This window comes from Diadema antillarum, unplaced genomic scaffold, assembly GCF_040938485.1.
Source record: "Diadema antillarum isolate AM-2024a unplaced genomic scaffold, OU_Dant_1.0 seq00001069_RagTag, whole genome shotgun sequence".
NCBI lineage: Eukaryota > Metazoa > Echinodermata > Echinoidea > Diadematoida > Diadematidae > Diadema > Diadema antillarum.
The window spans coordinates 99689-114893 of NW_027271894.1; the positions used below are offsets into that span (position 1 = coordinate 99689).

The window sequence follows — 15205 nt, forward strand, 5'->3', positions numbered from 1 at the left end:
AATGCAATATAGCCGTATATCACGCTAAGGAAGCTAAACAATCCATATTCCATACCCTAAACAATGAATGCCAGGCAGGCGGGTGTTTGCTGTTCGATGCATGTTCTGCTCGGTGTCTCTTCCAAATGGGCCACCGCCAGCGGAGCATATCGCGTACTCTGTGTGGCAGATGTCGACCATAGAGCTTTGTCCTGAGACTCAACAATACAACTAATGACAAAATATGCAGGCAGATGCCCCTGTATCATTCTGATCACACCGCCCTTTAAAAAAAGGCCGCATTTGGTGAGAGTGAAATAGGGATCGGGAGAATGCACTGACCGTTAGAGAGATAGTATACTGTGATAAATAGACTGCCTTTCTATACTACTAGTATACGCCACTTTAACGTAGAGGGCATAACTAAGTGCCAGAGCCTCTGCTAGTGCAAGTGCAGAGTCAAGAGTCCGGCAGCTAGAGTTCTCGCCACCGATCTGTCGTTCTTGCATCTCCGGGGGCCCGTTTGATAAAGATTGAGCGTAAGTTGCAATCAATCGCAAATTGCGTTTCATAAAGAACTTTGCGATTGGGCACAGGTAATGATCAATCTATACTGAAAGTTAGCTTGATTTTTCTTGAAATCAAGCCCAAGTATATCTTTATGACACATGGACTTACGCTCAATATTGAACTTATGCTCGATTCAGCGAGTTACGCTCAACAAATCGAGCGTGAGATCAATCGCAACTCTATAATTTATGAAACAGGCCCCGGGTCTCCGGGTCACTCATGTAGACTCAAGATAAGCCCCGTTTAACAGAGCCTTTCCAACCAGAGTTACCGCGAGAACGTCAGGGCATTTGTTTTGTTTTATTTTAACCCTGCCTGTTAAAACGGTCCCCGCAGAATGTTTCACGGACGTTGTAGTGGTAACTTTAGACAGACATTACCCCGACAACCGTTCTGTTAAAACGCTCTCGTGGTAATATTCCTTTGATGCACTCAACATGAATGCGTTATAGTCCAATCACGTATACATGCATTATACAGCGTGTCCCAGAAAAAACGAAACCGTGTTTCCATGCAACTTTTTACTATCGGAATCATACATCTTCTTTATGAGATATACATCAATGGAAAGATAAGCTTTTCTTCTTTCATTTGATGTACAACTTAATGTTCATCGTTTATGCATGACTGAGTTAGAACAATGAACAGTGGTGCTACCAAATTTTCATTTGCACGCGCAAATGGAGACTTCAAGTGAATTTTTCAGACTTTTAACGTTACGTTTTCGAAAAACAAAGTGCATTAGCCAAATATTCATATTTTCTTCTTTCATATGAGACCCAACGCGTCAAATATGAATAACGCATGCTTGAGCAAAAATTGCCTGAAAACATGTTCCATTTTTACCGTCGAAAAACAAACATTCAGCTCTCCCGACTTAGCATTAGACAATGGGCTCATCTGCACCATTGAATTCACACAAAACAACCGCAGTGCTATCTTGGAGTGAATGTTGTCTGCGGGGGTGGGGGTATTTACAGAGAATGCTGTATGAGACGGAAAGCCCTTTGTTGTCATTTATTTAGAAAAAGCTATGAGACATAACCAAAATTATTGAAGACTACTATCATGAGTATGCTCAGGCTGCACGCAGTCCAATGGCTATGGGAAATCAACATTACAACAATGGTACACATTTTGATGATTTTGTACCTCAAACTTATTTCACTGTTTTCATTCCTCTCTACATTTCCCTCAAGCGAGGTTAGTCCTTCATCACTGACAGGGTTTTGAAGTTTCTGAAGGGGGAGGTGAAGTAGAAAGAGAGGGTACATCACTTTATTTACCACTGAACTTGCGCTTCTAACATTTCAAAGGTGCAAGTGCAGGGCAGAAAGTCGTCTTTTTTTTTTGGAGGGGGGGGGGGGGGGGGGGGGGGGCTCGGAAGGTTTTTTCGGTCCGTTTCTCCCACCCCACCTTCCCAAACATTCCGCTGATGAACGCCCTTTGCTCTGTAGTTAGCTGCCTGGTCAGGCAAGCTCATGATCATGTGCTAATTTCCGACCCTATTCACAACCGAATCGTCTGTAACATTCTCTTTTACCCCCTCCCTTCATGTTTGTTTGAATTCATTGAAGCATGAAGACCATTGTTATCTGCCAAGTTGGGCATGTCGGGAAAGCTAACTGGCTCCTTATTTACTATCTATCTATCTGGGTAAAATGGAAGCATATTTTCAAATTAAGTTTTCTCGAGCAGGGCGTTGATTATTTTTTACGCATGGGATATCATATGAAAGGAAAAAGAATGGATATTAAGGCTATGATTTTTTTTTTTTTTTTTTTGCAAACGATTGCTGAAAAAGTATGAAAAACTCAATCAAAGTCGACATTTGCTCGTGCAAATGAAAATTTTAGTAGCACTACTGTCTATTGTTCTAACTCAGTCATGCACGAATTTTGAACAATGAGTTGTGCATCAAATGAAAGAAGAGAAGTGTATCTTTCAATCCATGTCCAACTCATAAAGCAAACATGTGATTATGATCGCAAAGAATTGTAATGAAACTCGGTTTCGTTTTTTTTTCTGGGACACGCTGTAGATTGTAACCTCACCCCCTTCGCGCATGAACTGGTATAGGTTGTTATGGAAACCTACACTGAGAAGGGTTTTGATGTGTGTCTGTTAAAACGGTACCCCTCGCTCTATCCTGCGGTTTTATTGTCCGAAGCGATTAATGTTGTTCTCCGGACGTTATTCCGACGTTGTCGGGATAAGTTCTGTTAAAACAGGGCTTTAGATTTTAAAAAAAAATCAATTTTAACACTAGCATATACATCACGACATAGAGCACGCATTTTGTTACGACCAAATCACACTGAGAATGAGGGCACAAAAGAACCAATAAACTAATGTTCAGGCGGTTTATTCACAACGATATTCTGTGTATAGATCCGCCAATCAGCACGATTAATACACAATCACTTATATATCAATACGGTTCAATGTAATCAATCGATACATGTATCAATCCAAAGTAAAATCATAAGGTCCAAGTAATCCCCTGGAAATGCCCAAAGATGATGTTCGATGAGCAGATATAAATTATGATCCTCGATGCCTTTAGCCAGCTTTAATGGGGAATTCAGTTAATAGTTAGTCTGATAAGTAAAAGCACAAAAATATAACCATGTTATTGACGATCTGATGAAAATCGAACAAAAATAAAAAAATTAAAGGAATTTATGATACATATGAAGTTTCGCTTAGTTTCTCAAAACAGTTATTGAACAGTCAATGTGAATATACAAATTGGTGAGTTGAAAATGTCATCACCTCTCGAAATGCCAGGTTATATAGTTTGCGCACACAGTCTTGTACTATCTCTATTCTTTCCTGCTGTTGTTCTTGTTCAAACGCAACTATTCCCCCATGCAGTCTCAAATCCTATCATAATATGTGACTGATCGTTTGAAATTATTAATCTCAGGAACCATCCTAGGCTTTACATGTTGTATAGGAGAAAAAAAAATCCTCATTTATTTATTTTTTTTAGGGGGGCAGGGGCTGATCTACCTTTTTTCCAAGGAGGGGGTTTCAGGGGCTGAGCTGGGTATTGCGAGGGAGCGTAGCGACCGAGCAGTAGCGAGCGAAGGGGGGGGGGGGTGTTGGAGGGGGGTATCCCCCTCCCACAGTAGGGAGATTTTTCATTTTTAGGGTTGCCAGCTTGCGATTTTAAGCATACTTGCATGCTCTATTTTTCTCCTTTTTTGCCTAAATAATTGGGGGGGGGGGGCTGCAGCCCCACCCCCGCCCCAAGCGCGCCGGAACACTTCTGTTTGTTGTTGTTGTTGGGTTTTTTTTTTTTTTTTGGGGGGGGGGGGCTGGCAAAACCTCGACGGGGGCATATTCATGTGACGGTGTGAGATCCTCGGCGAGGGAGCGAAGCGACTGAGCCGGGGGGGGGGGGGGGGGGGGCGTGGGAGGGGGGATATCCCCCTCCATGCACGGTAGGGACTTTTTGTAAAAACCGAGTACAAAAGTCGCGTTTATAGGGCCTTTAAAAGCAAATTTCTAGGAAATTAAACAGTGGAAAGGATAATTGCGAAGGACTATGATTATAACATACGGGGGGGGGGGTACATTATTTTATGTGACGATGTGAGATCCTCGGCGAGGGTGCGGTAGAGACTTTTTTGTAAAAAACAGAGTGTAAAAGTCGCGTTCATAGAGCATATAAATCAAATTTCTAGGGAATTAAACATTGTAAAAAAAAAATCACTGCGACGGACTATGATCATAACTTATGCAAACTATTCATTTTACTATAAGTACGGACAGAGCGAGGAAGCCACTCTCACTTTGCCATTCGTTTGAAATGTATTCATTAAAAGCTAAAACGTAATCGCATTGTTCGAGCAATAAAAATTATCCTTATATTACTAGAAAAGGACAAATGTTACCCATAAGTAAAGATTAGTGTATAGATATAATAATGTATATTGTTAGTGTATCATAATTTTCGAAAATTTTGCATGTTAAGTTATGAAATTGACAACTTTTAGACAAGAAAAGTGCCTTTATTGCTCATTTTGGTCTTAGAATAATTCATTAATTATTTGTTGTTTGTTTGTGTGTTCTTTCTTTTTTTTTTACTTGGCAGCCCAAGTGGGGGGGGGGGGGGGGGTTGGGGTTAAACCCCCGAACCTCATTCCCCCCCCCCCCCCACTTGGGTAGGGGGGAGTGGTGGTACGCAATTAATGAGGTCATATTTTGTGAGGGGATGATGTGTCTCTAGTTCACTCATTTCCATATTCGTATACCATATGAAAGTCTGATCGAGAAGTGTTTTGCAAAGCAAAACCCTATAGCAAAAAATATTATTTTCCATTTCTCAACTTCCCTAATTTCTATCCCATTTTCTATAAGTGTACTTATAGTGTACACAGCTATGGGCAACTTTTTTTGTGATGTGTGACTGAATGCTTTTTTTTTCTCTCGCCCTCCTGCTCTTCCTCTCTCTCTCTCTTTCTTTAAGAAGTGTTGTTCTTGATTTCCGTCGGTACTTTAAGTCTTTGCTCTCTTGTAATCTCGTTCTTTTATTCTTCTCCCCCCCCCCCCTATTTGCTACTTCCACTTCTTCTCCTTTATCGTCTGCTTGCATTCTTCCCTGGTTATATCTTCACTTCTCCTGGGACTCTGCCTTATGCGACTCGAATGTACCCTGGTGGTCATTAATGACCCAATATGCAAAGAGTATGAGATAGTTTATGATTTTGGTTCTTATTGTATAAAAGTGTAAATTTTTGTGAGGATAAAAGCGAATATCACGCTGTGAAAACGTAAATACTTCAATACTATATCCCTTTGAACATAATTTTCACAAATACTTGCAAAACTATTAAATCAGGCGTGAACAAAAACAAGGATAAACTCTGCATTGCTACAATTACAAACAAATAATTCTGTGATGACGTCGCATCAATAGCAAACATTTTCAATCAGTATTCTTTTTTTTTTTTTGCAAATCGGAAATAATCTTCTGATTGACAAACTACCTTACATCGAGGTAAAAAAAGCACTGAATTAATCAGTGTTTGTCGTAGCAGTCACATGATAGAAAAAAAAATAATATCATATATTCATGTACTTGGGCTGAATTCGAATCAACGACCTCCTGATCACCGGACAGGCGTTTTATGCACTAGGCAACCGAGCTTCCGCCAAAAAGCCAGTGCTGGTTCTAATCCCTATTGCTTATAGCATGCAGCGGATACAGCGCATTATTCAAATCAAATTAAAATTCCTGCGCCGAGATTTTTTTTTCAACTGGTTGACAAATTTGTCAAATTCCTAGGGGTTTTTTGGGGTGTGTTTTGAAAAGGGTAAGAATCTGTGCACCTGTTTACCCTTACAATTCGTCAAGAGTTTAGAGGCAACTGAATGAAGTAATAATCATTTTCTATCACGGTTATTTATAAACAGAAACTGTTAGTTGCTTCTTAAAAATTTGATAACCTATTCAAAGTTTAACAGAATTTAATGAAATATGATTTTTATTCTCCTAAACAGAATTAATGTCAGATTCTTATATCAATGTAAGCCCTATCACTGTTCTTTTTATTTTCTCAGTAATAAGAATTATGACTACATCTTGTCCTAAAAAAATTACTGTGGAATCATGTTGTGCATAGAAATTTCGTAGCCTTGGTCTCCAAATTTACATGCAACTCAGCAACATATCGATGTAAATATTTTTTTTTCCAAAATTTTCATCCAAAGCTGCGGCGCATCCTCAACAAGAACATTTGGTTCGCTTGTTGTCGCTATTGTCTACATTGTTATTATGTCTCTATACATGATGCCAGAATATTAATTTATGCCCTATTCTGTCTACCCTGATTAGCCTATCCGAACACTCTGTTTGCATATATCAACTGTTACCTTATCTCACAATGATAGTGTATATATGTCTTCCTTTTCCCTTTATAGCACGTCCATGTAAGCCATCACTCACGATTGATTCCGTGCCTTTAAATGTACTGCTGGTTCTCATCATTGTGCAGAGTAGTTCTAGATTTTGAAAGCAAGCCTTTGAAAAAAATTATAACACGGGGGTGTATGTAAATGAATTGCTGCCTGACTGCGAGTTATAAAATTGGCATCACTTTCCTTTACATGATAATTTACTCCTTCAAGCCGCAGAGACATTCCTGGCTTATCCTTTGCAGTCATTTGTTGAAAAAAAAAAGAAAATAAAATGAACTGAATTGAATTTGTTGTTATCCAGCCGCCTTTTTATACACCCCCCCCCCCCCCCCTTGCTACACACAAGTTTTGACAGAATACGATTCTTGCTGCCTGTATGATGTAATGCGTGAACTCACATGCCTGTCTCGGTGTGAGTTAGGTCGTTCGGCGTTGCGTTATTGCCATCCAAGCAAAATGTGATATTGATATGATGAAATGATAGACATGATAAGATATGATAAAATTATGATGAAAGATATAGGGCCTATGTTACAGAGATGAATAATAAAACATAGCAAACAAAAGAAAAAATTACTGGTGCATTTACAAATATGGGAACAAATCGATAGATTTACACTTTAATACAATATAGTTTTCGTTTTTTATTGTAAACAAAAGAACCGGAGGTGGATGCTTGCAGTGTGCTCGTGTGCACGGATGTGCGTGCGTATCTTTTCGCGCGCGCGCGCGCGTGTGTGTGTGTGTCTGTGTCTGTGTCTGTGTCTGTGTCTGTGTCTGTGTCTGTGTAGGGTAAGGGTCTATGAGTTTGTGGGGAGTGTTTATAAATGGTGTTTACGTTGTGAGGGAGGTGTGAAAGCCGTGTACCTCCCTTTGGCTCTCAAGAAAACATTGAAAAATCGAAAAAGGGATACAAAATCTCTCAACAAAACCACTGATTTTCTAGTGGTTCCGTCCGGACATCTCATCTTTTTCATCCTCAAAGATCAAAGAAATTCTCCATGAAGCTAGTGTCTTGAATGATAGCGGTCATTCCCACTTTTGCCGCTTAATTCACATGACATTGTCTCTTATATGACTTACGTGACCGAGACCGCAGGAAATGTGGTATGCCTATCTTTATGGCCGTCGGAAATTGGGAAGTATAGTTTTGCCCTCTGCACCTGCTTGTTAATAGCCTACTCAGTTTACAATGTATCCACCTCATTTGCACTTTAATGACATTACTATATCATTAGAATGATTTATATGGCAAAACTTGCAAAATCGTCGATTGTTAAAATACATTACAGTAAAATACTTCCAAACTTTGAACACATTGAACTGTCATACAAAATATATACAGTAAACCTCGGATAAGTCGACGTCGAGTGAGTCGAAAATCACTTAACTCGAAGTAAAATAAAAAGTCCCGATTTTTCCCTATGTATATTCTCTAAGAAATATTTGGATAAGCCGAAGTACGAGAGTCGAATTTCGGATGTGTCGAAGTAAAACATTCAGTCCCTTTTGTACAAAATACACGTAGTTTACATCACTTGAGCCGAAGAAAATTTATCTGGCATTCTCATTACATTTAGAGGAGAACAAAAAAATCGGCATGTTGCAGAACCCCGTCCCTGACCTGCTGCAGTAAGCATGCACACTCACCGTACCCCTCCGCACGCATGTCGAATACATACACATCTGTACATGTATACACACAGCACATCGATCCATACTTTATCCATATACACACAGCACATCCATACTATCCATGTTAAGCCAGAACTCCTTGGTCAACCAATCGCTGCTTTAATATTTTGGTGACAGGCCAAGTAGGCGGAGCTTGTTTGTGCGTGCCCGGCTGGCTGTCTAGTTTTGTTCAATGGAGGTGGGATGGGCCTGGGAGAGTGTTTGTCTCAGGGTAGGTCAACAGAGATGGCTACCTATGTTGCACCATAGACATATAGCACATGCACATTGCAACATTAGCGCAGACATTCTCAGAACTACGTTTAACTACCAGTATTGATGCAAATTCCATGTTCAATTTAGAACAAGAACATTATCTTCGAGAACAGACAAATTTGAATGCAAACACACACAAGCACACACACACACACACACACACACACACACATGCATGCAAATGTACTATAACACATGTACATAACTGTGAGTCGAAAAAAAATCGACTCTCGCGAGAGTCGAAGTTCACTTAAGTCGACGCATTTTTGTCAGTCCCGAGAGCTTCGACTCATGCGAGGTTTACTGTATCACACAGAGAAAATAGATGGCATTGATGACAATCATGACTACGAGTCTGAATGATTTTAACACAAAAACTCACGCACACACACACGCACACACACACATGAAAACACACACACAGAGAGACACACAGACACATACACACTATAACGTCGCCACATACCCCTAGTACGCACATACAAAATCGCGATAATCATAATTATCCACAACCAAAATGTGCAACAATAGGAACAATATTTAACAACAGTCTTCATAATAATATAATCAACTCAATCCGCCAGATTGTACTAAAAAAAAAAAAAAAAAAAAAAAAACCCGGCTGGTTTATGAATTTCAATATATGTAAACATGCAAAGTATCACCTCATAAATGAATAAAGCATATTGTATACACATTTTTATTATGAATATTCAAAAATATTTTACATAATATGAACATGTAAAGTACAGTAATTGTGAACTTTAAAACACACAATTAACATATTATACAAATACATATACACACAATACATTTACATTATGTGTGTGTGTCTGTGTGTGTGTTTTATTATCTTTATTTGTTTTATTTTTTAGGTGTGGTTTGTGTTAAGGTAGTAAAATAGCAATATTGTAATGGGTAGGGTGGGAAGGAAAGGAAGGGTAATCATGTATGGGCGGAGTGGGGTTTCCTTTCATCTATCTTTTATCTTTTTTTTTGGCTAGTTTACAGTAAAGTATTATATTATATGGTTAGGAAGGATTGTGAGGTAAGCTAGGGGGATGGGTTTTATTCAAATATAATATACTTTCATTTTTTTTTTTGGAAATTGCTGTACTATTGTCATTTTATTTGTTACATTGAAACATGAAAATGTATGATTATTTCAGTTATTAGAATTATTCTCTTATGTTTGTACAGTAATACCAAAGAGAATTGATGTATTTTGTATTGTTTGATTGGAAGTTAATAAATGTTGTATTTTGTAATTGTATGATTTTTGCTTCACGGACTCACAGAAGAACAGCCATTGGCTGAAGTGAGTGACCCGTGGTGAAATAAAATAAACTCAAACTCAAACTCAATAAATATTATTTGAAAAAAAAGTGTTTGTGTTTGTATAATACATTTATCATTCATCCCCACTGGCTCAATAAAATAACTGGACGTAAGATGTCAAATATTAGAAGATCATGCAGTAAGAGTGGCGTCTAATGAATACTAAAACCACAGCCGTTGTCAGCGTCAGATGGCGCCAAACATGTTTTGCCTCTGTTCGTCAGATTGACTGGCGTTGCCCTGCACATCAGAAATGCATGCATCCCATACATACAGCTTGAACGCCGAAATCTGTGTCTGCTTCAGCATGCAGTGGGTGTAAACACACACGAAGCTCCCTCTTTACGTGCTCCGATCCGCCACACGATCTTGAATATACGGGAGCGCCCTGGCCTGCTCGAGCGAGGAGCAGCTCTGCGATATGTATGCATGATTCCCATACGGAGATAGGCACCACGTCTAAGTATTGGGTACCCCGTATCACCACCACCTGTCTGTTCGCCGAGCGAGGTTTCAGTGCAGCAGGAAAACATATGCTGATCTCCCTGGCAATGCGACACTTATATTTCAGTGCAATTGTGTCACGTAAAAGACATGAAGACATAAGGCTGGAATTGTCAACGTGAAAATCTGTGTTTTCATTTGAGTCCTTCAATCACGGGAATCTTTCGAAGGAGGTAAGTCACAGTTTGTGATTCTTAAAGGCGTATGGGATCAGTCGATGCGAGACTGTGAGTGGTCTAATTTTGTGCAGTGTTGCGAGCTGTCGGATGGCATACTTCTCAGATATTACGGGGGAACCCTTTTCTGCCCGTACGTTTTGTCCCCCATGCCACGGGCTGGGCATGCGGTTTTTGTTATGAGGCGCCAGTACGCTCCCTATTAATACCATGGAGCTACAAACGAACCTAGCCTACATGTCTTGATGCATTCCATTGGTATGCTTAAACGCATGAGTGATGAACTGTGATTTTACCCAAATTTGTGGCGAAAATCAAACGCCTGTCATGCACATAAAATTACAAGAATATAAAGTGATTTCTTGTGCAATTCTCCATGTAAATTACCCACATAGCCCATGGAGAGGATGTACAATATAGATGTAGGTCTATAATATATATACAGGAAACTAATAGTATTGCTAAATACACTGTATTAAGATGTGGAAGCATACATTAGTATTGTATACTGAGGTGCTTCATTGTTAGAGTGAAAGCCCCTATCAGGGGCGGATCCAGGAATTCCATAAAGAGGGGGTACCTTTACAAAATTAAAGGGGGGCACACGCACCCCTCCCCTACTTTTTTCTTTTTATTTCTTTTGTTTTAACAAAATGGGGGGGGGGGGGCAGTGCACTCCCCCCCCCCTCCGGATCCACCACTCCCTATACATGTAGTCATAATCATGATTATCTTCACACTTCAAATTATAATGAAGACATTCAGACATTGAACTTCAGCTAATTGTTGGAGAAAAAAAGAATGATGTTTGCCCATGCAGGCAAACCATCAGCAAAACTGCTTACTCTTTCAATGAAAACTTTTTTTTTTCTCTCTCTATGGGCTTGATGAAATATATAGAATGGAAATATTCTTCATAACAAAGGATTGGTGTGGTTGCAAGACTGAAGTTTTTTATATGAGTTTGTTTTAAAAAAAAAAAGTGGAATTGATATATCAAGTTGAAGATGACAAAGATACTTTAAAAATGAAATGAGAGAACAGTAAAAAAGTTAGTTTTGTGATCAGACAAAAAAGAAAGAAACTTGAAAATTCAAGGTTTGAAATGTTGCACAAAACAGTAATATCAGTCGCAATTATGTAGTTATCTGTGAGTGGCTCTGTCAGCCTCATTTAATTGCATACAAACATCATTCAAGTATATCTATTTCATAAGTGTTCTATAGTTGTAACAATTTGACATCAAAGATGACTTACAATGTACACTGTAGCAAAGGATATTATAGTGGCTGGTTTTGTTGACAAAAGAATGCTTTTTACAATAAACACAATATCAATGACACGCTGTATTTTTAGGCAGGCATAGCCCAAATGGAAAAGTTGTTGAAAGGTATGTTGTGTCTTCATTACTTATTTGCATTGATATCGAATCAATATTGTTTGGTAAGAGCATTTATATTATTTTTCTTTGGGGGGGGGGGGGAGGGAGGGGTCAAATTTTTTCAAACCCTTGATGTCGATGTGCTTGATGTTCTCATTTTCTTTTTGAAACATATAGCCTGAATTTGAAGTATTAATTTAAAGTTGATGTAATTCCAGTAGCCCAACTTAAATATGACCTGTAGAGTGTTAATAAAATCAGGAAAAATAGAACAAAATGATGACAATTGTAATCATGGTAGTGTTAAAGTTCAAAATTGTTCTCAAGACATTTCTGTTTAAAAAGTATTATGAATGAGTTTTGGTTTGCATTTACAGTGCATACATTGTACAGTACATTTCTTTTTTTCATTTTCATCCCTCTCCCTTAAAGTGCATAGAGACACTAAGGTAGTGATACGCGCTATATAAACACTGTATTATTATTATTATTATTATTATTATTATTATTATTATTATCATCATTATTATTATAATGTAAAGGCTCGCAGGCAGATGTGACTTGCTACCACCTAATCTGTTCAGAAGTTCTCTTGACTTCATTGTGTAACCCTCTTCACTCTTCAGTTTTTTACAATTAATTAAAACTGGATACTCCTTAGCTATTGTAATGAACAAAAAATCCAACCAAGACACAGGAAATGTTACCTTTGAGAAAGGTACTTTGAAGTTAGGGTTTAGTTGGATTGCACTGACTCATTGTTTATTAGGGGTAGAACCAGAAGAGGGTTTAAAACTGTGGCAGCCAGTATGAAGGGATTTCTCCTATTATCCTTAGGCTCTCAAAGCCCATTCTATTCACTAAATGAAATCAAAGTACAGTGCACTCCCGTTATAATGAACATGGTTATAACAAAATTCCGGTCACAACGAAGTAAAAATTCAGGCTGCAACATTATCCACTCTATTTATTTTTATTGTTTATTTGTTCAGTTATAACAAAATTTGGATGTAACAAAAGAAAACTGCATTCCCAGGACTTTGTTATAACAGGAGTCCGCTGTATCCAAGCTAATGCTGACTTACAGTGTACATGTAGACTCTTGAAGCCCATTCTATTCATTAAATCAAATTAAAGTGTCCAAGGTAATGCTGACTGCGTTGAAGTGTTTTTGTATTAAACTCATGTTGAGTACAATCAATCGCATTTTCACTAATTTTTAAATGTTGGTATTATGTGTGTGAAGCAAACATTTTGTCACTGAGTACAATGTATGTCTGCTAAAGCTTGCATGCACGTAAGTAATCTCTCTCTCCCTCTTTCTCTCTGTAAATGTTATTTTTTGTTGCATTTCTTGTAATTCTCGGTGTTTGTATCCATCCCTCTTTTATTCCTGTTCTCTTCTCCCTTGTGCTGTTCTTTCCCCTTATAGTTTATAATGGACCTCATTGTGCATTAATGGGAAAATTGATTTTTTTTGTGCTCTCAGATCGAGTGGATAATAGGCTTGTGCCATTGATCCTTACTCTGTTGGGTGAAGGACTGACACAATATAGTGAAATATTTTGATTGGCCTCGTGCAGAGCGTATAATAGATGCACACAGGCTTTCAAGTGTTCCTACTTTTCCTACTTTTTCCTACTTTTTTACTGCTTGTCCTACTTTTCCTTCTTTTTTGCTCAAAATCCTACTTTTTCCTACTTTTTCCTACTTTTTTGGTGAAAAAACCCGCAAAAAAAAAATGTGCAAGGCTACTTGAATAGTTGATATTCAGAAATGATGAGTAGACTCTAGTTGCAGATTCTTACCAATGGGGAGAGCCTCTATCTTCAACATGAAAGAGGGACAACACAATCCAATCAACCACAAGACTGCTGCCAGCCTCAGCTTTTGCTCCTGTGAAGACCTTTATGTGGTTGATACCACTGATATTGCAGCCTAGGACTTGGAGCAGTGCTGAACCGGCTCTCATCATCGGTCATAATTACCAGGTAAGCTTGCCATACACTTAAAAGTAGAATTTGACATCAAATCAGATAAACAGAGAGAAATGTGTAATTAACAGATCCCACAAATTGTGAACAAGGAATGAGAACAACAGTAATTTCTTAGCCATCTTGACAGATAAAGACTAATAGGAGAGCTGAAACCTCTTTATGGACAATCTTAAAAGTTGATGGCTTTTTACATCTTACAAGTATTGTATCACAGGTAAGACATACATTACCTCGAAGAACTTAGAAGAAAGCAGGTGATGGAGGAACTTCAAGGAAAACAAACACAAAAACAATATTTCACTATCATTTAAAGATTGATTGAAGTTGAAACCATGAGACATTGAAGTCCACTTCCTGAAGACACAGAACTATCAGGAATATAGAGAGAGAAAAGCCATATGAAGCATACCTGAAAAAAAACCCAAACAAGCAGGAAAGCTAATGAATGTTAATTCCACAAAGAAGAGCAAGTGTGTGAATGTTTTAAATTGAACCGCCAAGAACAGTTTGTTAAGTTTGGAGGAAGCAACTTGCAGAAAAATTAGAAGCCATGACAACTTTTTATTCCACAGATCTTGCAAATTTTAGTTGAGGCTGAACATCTTTTTATTATCCAGCTAGTTAGAACAAGATGCAAGAAAATGGTAGAACAGAAATCCCTTAATGAAAGTGGTTTTAAGTGTGATAGATCGTTTGAAGTGACATATCCAAAATATTGAACCATGTGAAAGAGTCTTGGTAAAATGTGAGACAAGGAAACTTCTTAAAGAAGAAAAAAGTGAATGGATGGATGTGTAACATGTAAGTTGTGTCAACATACAAAGCTGTAAGTTGAAGGTGAAAACCAAAAGAACAATGGAGAATATCAAAATTGAAAGGACACAAATACACTCTATTTAATGGGGGATGAGAACTGCATGGTAAATATACAGATCATCTAGTGTGTATTTGCTTAAATGACCAAAACAGTTTGTTAATTGGAATTTTCTGAGAAATCAGAGAAGCTGGCAAGGACTTAAATGATAATGACAGTCCCTGTTTATTCCCTTGATCTTGTAAAGAGTAGTTTATAAAATTGACAACTGAAATACTGAGCCAGCAAAATATCTGGAGAATGAAAAGCAGAACCTCAACCTTGTAAAATTTCAAAGGCTGAAGGATATGATATTCTCAAAATTATATGAAGAAATTTGATTTCAAGAATATTGAATGAGCTTAAAAGTGCCTGGAATGATATTGCAAAATGGAGAAACTTCCTAAAAAGATCAAACAGCTGTATGTATATTCAACAAAAAGGGTCATGATGAGCTGAAAAGAAGTTGAATGTAAAGAATTATTAACTATCTGCGGTGAATTTGGCAGAAATTGCAAACAGTAAGAAG

At 38.1% G+C, this 15205-nt stretch overlaps 1 protein-coding gene across 1 annotated transcript in view; it reads left to right on the forward strand.

Annotated features, from left to right (window-relative positions):
* The first annotated feature begins 10157 nt into the window (after positions 1-10157).
* The window catches only part of LOC139743333 (ras-related protein Rab-27A-like), a 116093-nt gene continuing 111045 nt past the window's right edge, over positions 10158-15205 (forward strand). The window contains exon 1 of the mRNA XM_071653824.1: positions 10158-10442. The gene's annotated coding sequence lies outside the window, so the exon portion shown is untranslated. The remainder of the gene's footprint in view (positions 10443-15205) is intronic.